The sequence below is a fragment of the Dioscorea cayenensis genome, chromosome 12, assembly GCF_009730915.1.
Source record: "Dioscorea cayenensis subsp. rotundata cultivar TDr96_F1 chromosome 12, TDr96_F1_v2_PseudoChromosome.rev07_lg8_w22 25.fasta, whole genome shotgun sequence".
NCBI classification, from domain to species: Eukaryota; Viridiplantae; Streptophyta; class Magnoliopsida; order Dioscoreales; family Dioscoreaceae; genus Dioscorea; species Dioscorea cayenensis.
Genome location: NC_052482.1, coordinates 19,808,117 through 19,820,331, shown reverse-complemented (window position 1 = coordinate 19,820,331; position 12,215 = coordinate 19,808,117). Strand labels below are relative to the sequence as shown.

The window sequence follows — 12,215 nt, the reverse complement described above, 5'->3', positions numbered from 1 at the left end:
ATGTGGTATCAGTGAGTGCACTGCCTCCACGGTCGCGGGGTCGACCACGCCGGCGAGAAACAACCAACCACGGGCCGAAGTCCTGTTCCACCTTCTGAGGAGGAGGGTCTGATTTGGGGCCTGAGTCTGGAGGTGGGAGGGATGGGTCAACAAAACCTGCTTCATTTCCAGCAGCCGCTGGAGGCCGCTCAGACCTGACCGCCAACCCTTGTGGGACACAAGAGGGTGGAGAAAGTCTGGGGTTCCTGGTTGCTGGGGAACGAGAGCACGCGTTGGACCCATGCCCAACTACCCCACAAGAATAGCAAAACGTGGGCAAACGCTCGTAAAGGACGACTACAAAGACCCGTTGGTGTTATAAATCCATCATCTACAGTATTGTTGAAATTTACAAATTTACAATGGCTGATAATTTAGTTCAAGCAACTAGCATCTTACATGTTGATTGCCTTCTGTTGCTTTCTTTTTGTTTTTCGATTTCTTTAATTTCTAACATTCCTGCTCACTTTAGCAACATGCTAAAGAAAGTAGAATTCCTTTAGTAGTTTGCAAATTCTTAGTCTACTAGTTTAGTTTAAAGGATCTGTGATGTAAGGCAGTGCTTTGGGTTGATTCTATTCCTGGGGCATTTTTGTAGTATTTAACATGTCAAATTAAGTTTCATAGTGATTATTATAATTTTGTGAAACTAACTGATAACTTTTTTTTTCATGCGTTTACTTAGACTAAATATGTTGTAGCAAGATTAGTATAAAGAAAATTTAACCTATATTTGAAAAAGAAAAAAAAAACCAATTTGTTATTGCACTGGGAGGTCTAACTGATTGCATGAGGATGAGAGACTGATTCATAATTACTAATTTCATTGATATTGAATTATTGGAGGACACAACCATAACCAAACATCATCAGTATGCATTGAAATAGTTAAATTAAATGGTTTACAGGGTGAGAATTTCGACTATTTCCTGAGTTCAATTCTGATTGAAAATTATGTTGGATTTAATTTTCTATTGAACTTAACTCAGGTTGATGAAAATACATTGTTTGACTTTGCTGTAAACTGAAACTTTTTTTTAACCAAATTTTGTAGAAGGCCTATCAGGTGATGGTTCAAGTTGCTCGTCTCAACGAAACATGCAGTGTTACTTGGCGTGTGCCTGTTATTGTTGGAATTGATTGAAGATCAAGTGAATTTCAGAAGTCAATTGCAGAGAAGAAGCAATGAAGCAGCAGCTCAGTTGTCCTGGTGTCAATTGTTAAGAAGTATAGGGTATGTCAGTCATTTCCTGTGTTTGAAAGTTTGTTAAGTTAGTTGAAGAATCAGAGGGAGTGTGATTGATGGTCAGGATTTGAAGATCAAGAGAATACATAGGTTGAGGCTGGGAAAACAATCTCAGCAACAGGGTTAGACCAGTGATCGTGTGGTCAAGATTTCATCCATCAAGACAAGGGTTTAAGTTCGAGGCATTAGAAGAGACTTGGATTGTGTTTGTTCTGAATGGCTGAGATTTGTTGATCAAGGGATTTGTATTAAGTTCGAGGCATGGAAACAGGTCAAGCGGTGCAGCTGAGGAGAATATGACGCGTGTGGTGTGACTAAGCTGGTTCATTTCATTTTAGTCACTAAACTTTTACAAAGATATATTGTGTGTTCTCATATAAGAATGTTTCATGTTTTTTTAAGAAAGCTTCTTGATGTATGAATTTTCATGCTTAACTGAGTGAGTTTTCATTCAAACTTTATATAATAAAGTTGTTGTTCTTGATCTTAACTCCTTGTGTATTGAGTTTGAGAAGAATCAGAGTTATATACAATCTGTTATCATTATTTTTGTAACATTGACTTCTGTTTCACTGTTTTCCTGGTTTCTTGAGCTTGTGTGAATTTTCCTGATCAAGTGTTTGAGTTTTTCAAGTTGCTGTCTATAAGAAACTTGATCTTATAGGTCTAAACTATCTATATAGTGATTATCAGTTATCAGGTCTTCACAACACCATGATGGTGCAATTTCCTGGCCTATCTTGTCCTTAACCTGAATGGTAGGTGAATGCTGAATGTTGAATGCTCACAAGTATAACCTGAGGAGGAATTATTTGTATAATATATTTATCGCATGAAACATCCTTGCTTTTCATGTATCCTTTAATTTGAGTGAAATTTGTTTCCATGTTTTACAACTTATAGGTCGGGGTCGATCGACATTGAGACATGGTGGTCGATCTGTATCAGGCCGAGGTCGATCCACCTCAAGTATTCGTCAGAAGTCTGTTAGCTCGAAATTAGTCTCCAATACCTCACCAGAATTGGGAATGCCTCCATGTATACATCCAAATATTCAGGCACCAGAAGTGAGCCCATCGACTACACAATCTCCTTCAGCTTCACAGCCTCCACTAACTCCACATGCCGAGGCATCTACCCATGCCTCTGAGGAGCAACATGAGGCAACAGAGGATCAACCCAATGAATCTAATAGCACTGGACTCCCATGGCTTATTACTCCTGATAGTGTAGTTATGTAAGTAAATTTTATTTTCTAAACATTTGACAATTATATATATAAATTCCTTAAGAAAATTCCTAAATTTTATAATTAAAATGTATTAATTTCACTTTTTTCAGAGATTACGAAGTTAAAAGAGCAATACATGATTTGGTCCAAGGCCACTACAAAGAAGCATGGACTGGATGGGGAAAAAGTGCCTAGAGATGTACTGACGGAGAATGTTCACAGACTTTTTAGGGTAAATATTATTTAATTAAATATATTGCTTTACTATTAAAAATATATTAATGTAGTTAATCTTTCTTTCTTTAGGGTATTTACACATGGGAGTCGCAGACATGAGTCTATGATATTATGTCATTTCAATCATGAGGCGAGTGAATGGTTGAAAAAGCATTTGTACTTTGCACGTACACTTTACAAGGCTCCTCTTGAGTGGATGACCCCTTCAGTTTGGGAAAGTTTGCAGAAATATTGGGGGTCGGAAGAGTTCAAGAAAATAAGTGAGCAAAACAAAAAGAATAGGGCAGTAAATGGAGCTTCTTCGTTTGTTATTTATCGTGGTGGATCTCGTCAAGCATCGCTGCACCGCCTCAGGCTTGTAATGGCCATATTCTATTTAATAATAATAATTATTATTATTTATGATTTATTTAATTCTTTAAATTTTTTATTATGCTCTTATTTTAGATTGAAGAATTGGGTAGGGAACACCGAAAGAATGTTTCATTCGCACTCACGGGAAGAAGGATGACACTCTCGAGGGTGAGCGTGCTACACAAATTGTTGTAAGTATACTATAATTGCCTTAAGAAGTTAATTTATTTGAATAAATTATTGTCTTTCTAGTAATAGTTTCATCAATTTATTTCCAAGTAATAGTTTCAATGAATAAATTTATTTACTTTATTAAATGTGTATATATATATATTCCTTTATAGGATACTTTAGACATTTATATATTATTGTTTATTAATTGGATCTAATTTTTGATGGATGCAGGAACAATTTGATAAAGCCATTGCAGATAAGCGTGATCAAGGAGAAGATGAGAATTCTATCAACCAAAATGAATTGTGGGACCGCATTGCTGTTGGAAGTCGTAATAGAGTGTTGGGAAAGGGCAATATAGTTAGGCAAATGTCTTCAATTAATTACAAGCCACGTTCAGGGCCTTCTCATTCAAGTGGGCAACTATATGCCCAAATTAATGAGTTGCAGGCAGAGCTAGCAAAAACCCAAGCCGAGCATAATGCAATGCTTGCCGAGCATGATAAGATGCGAGCCGAACATGATGCGATGCGGATTGAGTGGACTCGTCGCGAGTCATTTGAAATGTCACTGCTTGCAGCACTTAGGGTTAAGGGCATTGACCTCTCTGATATGCATGTCGCTACTCTCACAAGATCTATCCCTAGAGCACCAACAGTGGAGGCACAATCGCATGTTGATGAGCACTCTCCGACGAGAAAGAGACCTCGCACCACACTCGTCCCCAACAACACTCTTGATGGCCCAAATGATGAAGAAGAGGATATATAGTTTACTTTGAGTTTTGTCTTCTTAAAGTTGTTGGTGTAGAAGTTAGTATCTCTTCAACTGGATGATAAGGAAGATGAAGCAACTATTCAAGTTCACTTCAGTTTATTCAGCAACAATTCATTCTAATGTTTTCAAAATTTTTTGTTTGAGGTAAAGGTCATGAATTTTCTTTTAGCATGATTTTCTGTTTTCCAGGTTGCAAAACTTTCCCTTGTGCACATGACTATAAGGGCTTGGTATGTTCTCTAATTACCAATTCATTCCATTTTTTATATGCATGTTTATTTATATATTAATTTATATTGTTAGTGTTAGAAATCCTTTTAGACATTATGTATCAAGGATTCGTGTGCTTGCGTGGGGTCTTGGATAGGAAAGCAAAGTGAAATGATGCAGATGATTGGATGGTGCATTTGTGCCTACCTTAAAAAGTAATGTATGCTTAAACTCCGAGAACGAAATCATCTTGTATGCTTAAATAGGATAAAATCATATGACGTAACATTGTTATGTCTTCTTCAGTTATAGGTGGACAATCATTTGGATATCGTGATATTGGTTTTATGACAATTCTTCCGATCCTACAATGGCAAAGAGATGATTATGTTCCAATACTTTTATCATTTCCTCAATTGTCACTTCGTAAGAATACATGAGGTATTATTTATTTATTTACTTGTATCATTCCTTTCCTTTGCTATACTTATGCACAATTCTCATAAAGGCATTATATTCTTTTTTTCACTATTAGTGCATATGCATTCAAATGCTACTCGATTTCCTTGATCATGTTTAAGTTGCCAAACCATTTCCTTTCCTTGTTTTGGTATGAAGTATATTCATTTGTGTAAATTTTTGGTTTCTATATGTTGTGGGAGTTGATGAGGAGGAAAAAGCCTTGAAGTTTTCCATAGCTCCCCGGAAGTCTTGAGTTTTCCATAGCTCCCCGGGAGTTGATGTGGAACTATCTCCACCACTCGTATGATAGTTCATCTTTTTTTCACAAAAAAATCAAACGTGAACTTCAAGATGTTAATTATTCATTCTGATAAGATTAAATTAGAAATGCCATATTAATGTTTGTTCCCTCTCATTTGGTTGTCAATGCTCCTTATGATATTCTCTTCTCTTTATTGACTATTCTCAATTGTAAATCAAACTGCATGAACAACCATCAAAACCAAACATGTGAGGTTGACTATGTGAGTTCACATGCATGAGCTTTATTCAAAAGAAATAGTGAAAGTTCAACTACTCAACTGTTCAATTAGCAAACTGGGGTAGTTAGCTTTAGAGAAATTTCTGAGAAACCATTGAAGTGACAAATTGATGTAGTTTTATTTTGTGGATTGAATTGACTAAACCAGTTTAAATTTAGAGGGCTTACTGGGTCAAAAAGTCAAAAGTTTGTCCTGATGTGGTGTACTAGGCATAGAGACCCACAAAATTATATAAAGGTAAGTCTTGGGAGTGCATACCTGGTCCAACACAAGGCCCAAATTTTTGTTTTATGCTTGCATAATAATAATTTAAGTGGTGGAGTTTCCAAGCAAATATATGAGCATCTATCTACAACATGATTGCCACAAGAATGTATGAGCATCAAATAACAAGGTAAACAATAATCGTAGCAAGAATAGTAGTATTAATAACAAGGAAAACAATAATTGTAGCAAACATAATTATTATTAATATTAATTAAGAGATTTGAATGTGCCTCATGACTGATTGATTAATGTACTGAAGAAGCCTACGGTTTAATGGTTGGGATTGAGTTTCTAATTTATTTTATAATTTATAAAAAAAATGGCATTTGCATTTTGAGTGTGACGGCATGTCTTTTATCAAGTTCTGAATTCTCTTAAATAGGTTGTCCATGTAACGTCATTGCTCTCAAATTGTTTCTAGCAGTGTACACAGATGCATTTCTAAGCTGTTGTTGTTGTTCATTGTCATTCTCTCTGAATGCTTCCATAAATTCTTCTCTTTGTAACCTCAAGGCCAATGCTGCATCCTCCGATTGGCTCGGCATTGCTCTTCTTCGTCGATTACTGCCATTATTATCATCTCTTGCTATTGCTCTCGGAGCTTGGCTAATGGTGGTCCTTGTTAGTCTTTCCAGGCTTGTTTTAGGTGATGATGTATTGATGCACTTTGTTCTTGCCTTGATTTCATCAGGAAATAGAAGTTGAATTGTGTTCCAAAGCACTGTGTTCACTGTGTAAGACCTTGTGTTACTGCAAAATTATAAGCACATTGACACTAAGAGAGTTTTTCGTATTTGTATTCATATTTCGTATTTCTGAGAACAAGTTCAAATGATTGAGGTCATTGATATTATTTGCTAACCTCGATAAGTTGCCTCGCATTTTGGACATCTTTTTTTCAACATTTAGAAGTAGATGATTTCAAGCATTTCACGCGAAACTGGCATAATTTGGAAGCCATCTCTCTAGTTGACTCCTATCCTAAACTTTTGCTTCAAAGTAGGGAATGAAGACACGCTTTAAGAATGCAAAAACTAGGAGGACTTTAATGAATGGAAGGAACTTAAGTTTTATCATCCACCTCAGTGTGAGTCCAAAACATTTTAATTACTTATTTTTTTATGTATAACTAATTGTTTTTTTCTATTTGTTATATCAAAATATAGTGATTTATTAAATTAATCATTCAACATTGATAGGCTAATTTATTAAAAATATTGTTTTTTAATTATTTTCCTTAAATGCGCATTTCCGTAATTATTCTACGAAATCGCATTTTATATTTTTATTATTTTTTTAAAGCACTCGGGTCCCACTCTAATTTTTAATATTTAAATTTAATTTTTTTAAAAAGCAGAGGGGCCCGTTATTTTTAATATTAAGTTTTTTATTTTTTAAGAACTGCGGGTCCCAGATAGTTTTTAAATTAAAAAACATTTTTACATTCAAACCCTTATAATTTTCATTAATTTTTTCTTATAACTTATTTTTCTCACTTCTACTATGTTATTTTTTTACTTCCACTAATTATAACCGTAATGTTAATAATTTAAATAAATAATTTTTAATATTTTTCATCATAAGGGGTTGTTGGGATGAATTATTGGTGTAATTAGTACCTACCACATTCATGAGAGCCATTGGATGAAATTAATCTTAGTCATCCATTTGTTAGGTGGAGGCGTATATAAACTCTCCAAATTCTTTTTCTAAAAACACACAAAGTATTTCTATAAGAAAAAATTATCAATATAGAGAAGCTCTTCTTTAAAATTTTTGTCATTGTAGTTTTTTTATTTTCTTGCAATGTTATTTTATTTTTTTACATTAAATCTAGCAAAATTCATATTCTTGTTATACTGAACGAAGGAGACAACCTTGGTCGAGAGGAACACCGACCAAGGCCAGTAGGAACTCTTGACGAAAGAATAAGTTTCCACTACGGTTGCTAGTTACTCAATTTTGATCAATGGACTCAGGTATGTTTTTTTTGCTTTCATCCGTGTTAACTAGTTGACTTTCATCCCAACAACCCCCTTATGATGAAAAAATATTAAAATTATTTATTTAAATTATTAACAGCCGGTTATAATTAGTGGAAGTAAAAATAACATAGTAGAAGTGAGAAAAAATAAGTTATAAGAAAAATTAATGAAAATTATAAGGGTTTGAATGTAAAATGTTTTTAATTTAAAAACTATCGGGACCCGCAGTTCTTAAAAAAATAAAAACTTAATATTAAAAAAATAACGGGCCCCTCTGTTTTTTTAAAAAATTAAATTTAAATATTAGAAAAATTAGAGTGGGACCGATCTGTTTAAAAAAATAATAAAAATATAAAATGCATTTTCAGTAAATAATTACGGAAATGCGCATTTAAAGAAATAATTAAAAAAAAAACAATATTTTAATAAATTAGCCTTCTTATCACTAAAAATTAAATATTTCAGTTGAAAAAACCATTAACGAAACTATATTGTTGGTCCATGTCATTGTCTGAGCTGCTAGTCCTCTAATTTTTGCTTAACATTATTGTCAAGAATTTAGATATATGGATTGCTTAGAGGAAAAGAAGGAGATGAAAATGCTCAGAATTCGGGATCGTTTGTGGAGATCTTCTCAAGGACTGGTTTTGCAAGAGGACCTTTTCTTGATCAACCAAAGAAAATACTTGATCATGAGTGAGTACTGATCTCAACGGAGATGGTGACTCATTAATATAATTTATTTATAAAAATCATTAAGTTATTTGCAAGTTGGAACCGCTAAAAGTCTTATTAAAGTATAAATTGCACCACTTGCCTTTTAGTTTCCATTTTATAGAACAATTAAGTATGGACCATATATGAAATTAATTAACATTTTGCTTGTTTGTTTGTTATTTATGCAGTAGGGTAGTCTCGCTTGGTGATTTGAATTATAGAATTTCATTGCCTGAAGAGTCTACAAGGTCATTGGTGGCACAAAAGGAATGGAACACATTATTAGAGAAAGATCAAGTATGGTTGATTATTAATTCATTTACTGTTAGTCAGAAGATGTTGAAGAAGTTGATTAAAGGAATGGTATGTATTGTTAATTCAATAAAATAATTTTTGTTTAGCAATTAAAAAAAATTTGATGGGTGTAATTCAAGAAAATTTAAATAAAAATTATTTTTTATAAAATAAATAAAAGCGTGCCAAAAGCCGTGACAATTTTTTTTCCCAAAAACTGTGCCAATTATTGTGAAAAAATATAATATATAAAATCGTGCCAAAAAACCGTACCAAATACTGAACCTATAAAACCGTGCCAAAACTATGCCAAATATGGAACCAAAGTCCGTGCCAAATATCAATGTTAATATTTGGCACAATAGTAAAGAAAAGGTGCCAAAAACAGTGCCAAAATTTGGCACGGTATAAAAGGACGGTGCCAAAATTTATTTGTGACCATTCTATAGGCATAGTTAATTTTTGGTGCCAAATACGGTGCCAAAATCAATTTGGCACGGTTTTTAAACTCATTTCCGTGCCGATATCACCGTGCCGATTTGGGATTTTTCTTGTAGTGTTTTTGTCTCAATTAAAGATGAAAAAAAGCATGCGCTCTTCAAATACAACTGTTCTGTGAGTGCTAGAACAGGAAATCACAAAGAGGCATAGTAGTCTTCACAAACACCAATGCAAATGTTCTAATAGTGGCAGAACATCAAAGAACCCTACATTTTCTAAAATGTTTAATACAACAAATCTAAAATTAAAAGAACTTCAAAGCATCCTGGCTTAATATTCTTCATAACGCCCTTCAGTTTGCAGATGCACAACCTGTCAAGAAACATGTATGATGATGATGATGATGTGACGCAAATTATCCTTACCATCTGTTCTTTCTTCTACATTAACAACATCTGATTGGGATATTTGACTTGTTGCAGATTGATTCTCCGTAAATTTATTTTGGTCATAAGTGCAACTGGGAATAGTTGCCCTCCTTAATGGGATCCTCCCATATCTGCATCTGCATGCGTCTGCACTCCTACCGATTATACGTTCATCTCAGCCAAGGTGAGGCCCCAAGCTCTCTTCCTTAGCAATCGTTCGTCCTCCACTTCATTCCAACGTGGCGCCATTAGGATCTCTCCAGCCCAACGTCTCTTGATTTCGCTTCTTGCTTCTTGCTTCTTGTATTCTTCAAGTCATTCACAGAACTCTTATTATAATATATATATATATATATATATATATAGTGATGGAGTGCCTTGAGATATAGTTAACAGCACTAACTATCCAAACTAAAATTTAACTAAAACAATTTGTTGAGTTTATTTTTTAAACTAGGTTACTAAATTAACATCCGGTCTAACTATTTTATTAAAATAAATATATTAAATAAAAATGTAATTTTTGTATTAATAAATTAAGTAGCTTTCATTAAAAAAAAAACAAAATGTACTTTCAAACTATATTTTTAATTGTTGTTAATTAAATATAATTGTTGTTAATTAAGAGAACCATTGGTAGCCCACTGGTAGTTGTTAATTTGGATGCCCTTATTTTATCTTAATATGCAAGAAAGATTTATGCTCATTTAAATATTAAACTATATAAATATAATTTAATCATTCACTACAAGAAATTAGTGATTTCGCGGCACTCATTTCCCGGCGGTTTTACCTAAATGGCCGCCTGTGTTGCACATTAGGGCGGTTTAGACGGCGAGTTAAATGAACGGCGGTGTTTTTCTTTCATTTGGTGGCGCTTTTTGGTTAAAACGGCCATTAATTCCATAGTATTGGCGGCGATTACATCGAGCAGCCGAGGATGCTATGTAATAGGCGGCGGTTGTGTAACAAACCGCGGGAACTTATTATTTTTCCCGTTGGGACGACAACGACTACTTTCTTTTCTCTCGCCCACCCGACTGGCAGCCCGCTTGTTAGGGTTTTTCACTTTCCCTTTTGCCTCTCTCTTCTCTTCCCGGCCATCTCTCTCCTCTCTCCTTTTCCCGGCCATCTTTCTCCTCTTCCCGGCCATCAATCCATCGATCCATCCGAGTTTCGTCGCCTTGATCGTTAACCAACACGCCGGCCATCAACCACTTGTTACATTCAATCTCGGCTTTTCACTCATCTCCACGGTAAATCATCTCATTTTGAAACATTATTGGTGATCTTGTTTTTTTCAAAGCCATCAATTGATGATCCGGTGGCCATCAACCCCTTCACGATCGCTCACGTCGTCTACGGTTTCTTGTTTTTTTGCTTCTTGCCGAGTCCGATGGTGAGGATGATAGCTCGTCTTCTCAAAGCGAAGTCGTGAAAGAGGAGTATGTCTTCTTTATTCTCTTGTTCTCTTGTCTTCTTCTCTATATTCATGGGTGTATGTGGTTCTCCTCTCGTGCTTTTCTCTTGCTCGGTTGTTGATTGTTGGTGTTGGTCCGATCGCGGAGAGGAAGGTTGGTGCTTGCTCTGTTTGGGTTTTTCTTGGGGGAAGATGGAATGGCGAGGTGGGCAATGGCGTCATGCATGGTGTGTGTGTGTGTGTTTGTTGGGAGTTAAGTAAAACAGTGAAATGAGTCTAAATTTTAGAAGCTAATTGACATTTAATTAGAATATAATCTGCGAATTCTTTTGCTTTGTGGCATCATATGCTTGTAGTGGTCGAGATTTTGTTATAATCACACTTTGCATGGTTTTCTAAGATCACGATTTTATTGTTCTAGTAAATCAGTTGCAAATTTTAATTTTAATAAGACAGACTCCTTTCTAAGTTTGATAAGAGATCATCTAAGGCCATTATCATCTTGCTCCTACAATAAGATTTTAAGTTTATACCTTCAATTAACATTGATGCATATTGAACATTAGTAGTTGATATCCGAAGGACCAAAAAGTCCGAAAGTTTCATGCTGCTTTGTGTGTCGTATTTGGACGGATTTGAGCGCACTCGGCAAAGTTCAGTGATTTGATTTAGAGGGCATTATGTTATCGGAGGAGTTACACACGGATGCTTCTCGAGAATATCTTTGAATGGTTCATTTGATTTCCACTAGTTTTTCACAAACTGGGTTTTGTTGTAATTGAGCTCTTTTGGCCATCGAGATTGATATTTTTTTAGTACTCTCATCTACGTGCATTTCACCTTTAAAGCTGTGTTCTATAATTTTCTAGCTTTTAAATATCATTAGAAGTCGCTTTTGGACTGACTTACTTTTCATTCTCGTTTCTAGCATATTCTATGTTGCTTGGCCATGTGCCTTCTTTCCATTCCTTGTCCCTGGCCTAGTTTGGCAACTTTGACACTCTGTAGACGCATTTATAATTCAATGTGCATTCTCTTGCTTTAGTTTTCCTTGTGGCATGGACCTAGATGTAAACTAGAATTTACTCAAGTTTCTTTTGATAAAGTTATAGTTCTACTCGATGTGGCATTCTTTTTGCATGAGGCTTTTTATATAATAGAACCGACCCGTGTTGGATCATTGATGTCATATTTTTCATTGTTTTGTGCATAGTCCATACTTATTGGTTATGTGGTTTCACTACAAGCACACAGTTCGCTTTTATTACTTATATTGCATTACATATTAGAAAACATATCTATGTTTCTCCAGTGATAATTTGTTTGTTCTATTAGTTTTTAATAACATGCTACCATCTAAACTTATATCCTCATGTGTGTAACTAAGCCGC

At 34.8% G+C, this 12,215-nt stretch overlaps 1 long non-coding RNA gene across 1 annotated transcript; it reads left to right on the top strand.

The window, feature by feature from the left end:
- The first annotated feature begins 3,076 nt into the window (after positions 1-3,076).
- LOC120273011 lies at positions 3,077-3,634 on the top strand. The gene is made up of 3 exons (XR_005540489.1): positions 3,077-3,111; positions 3,201-3,298; positions 3,513-3,634. It is a non-coding gene; the product is annotated as an uncharacterized LOC120273011 (long non-coding RNA).
- Positions 3,635-12,215: the final 8,581 nt, after the last annotated feature.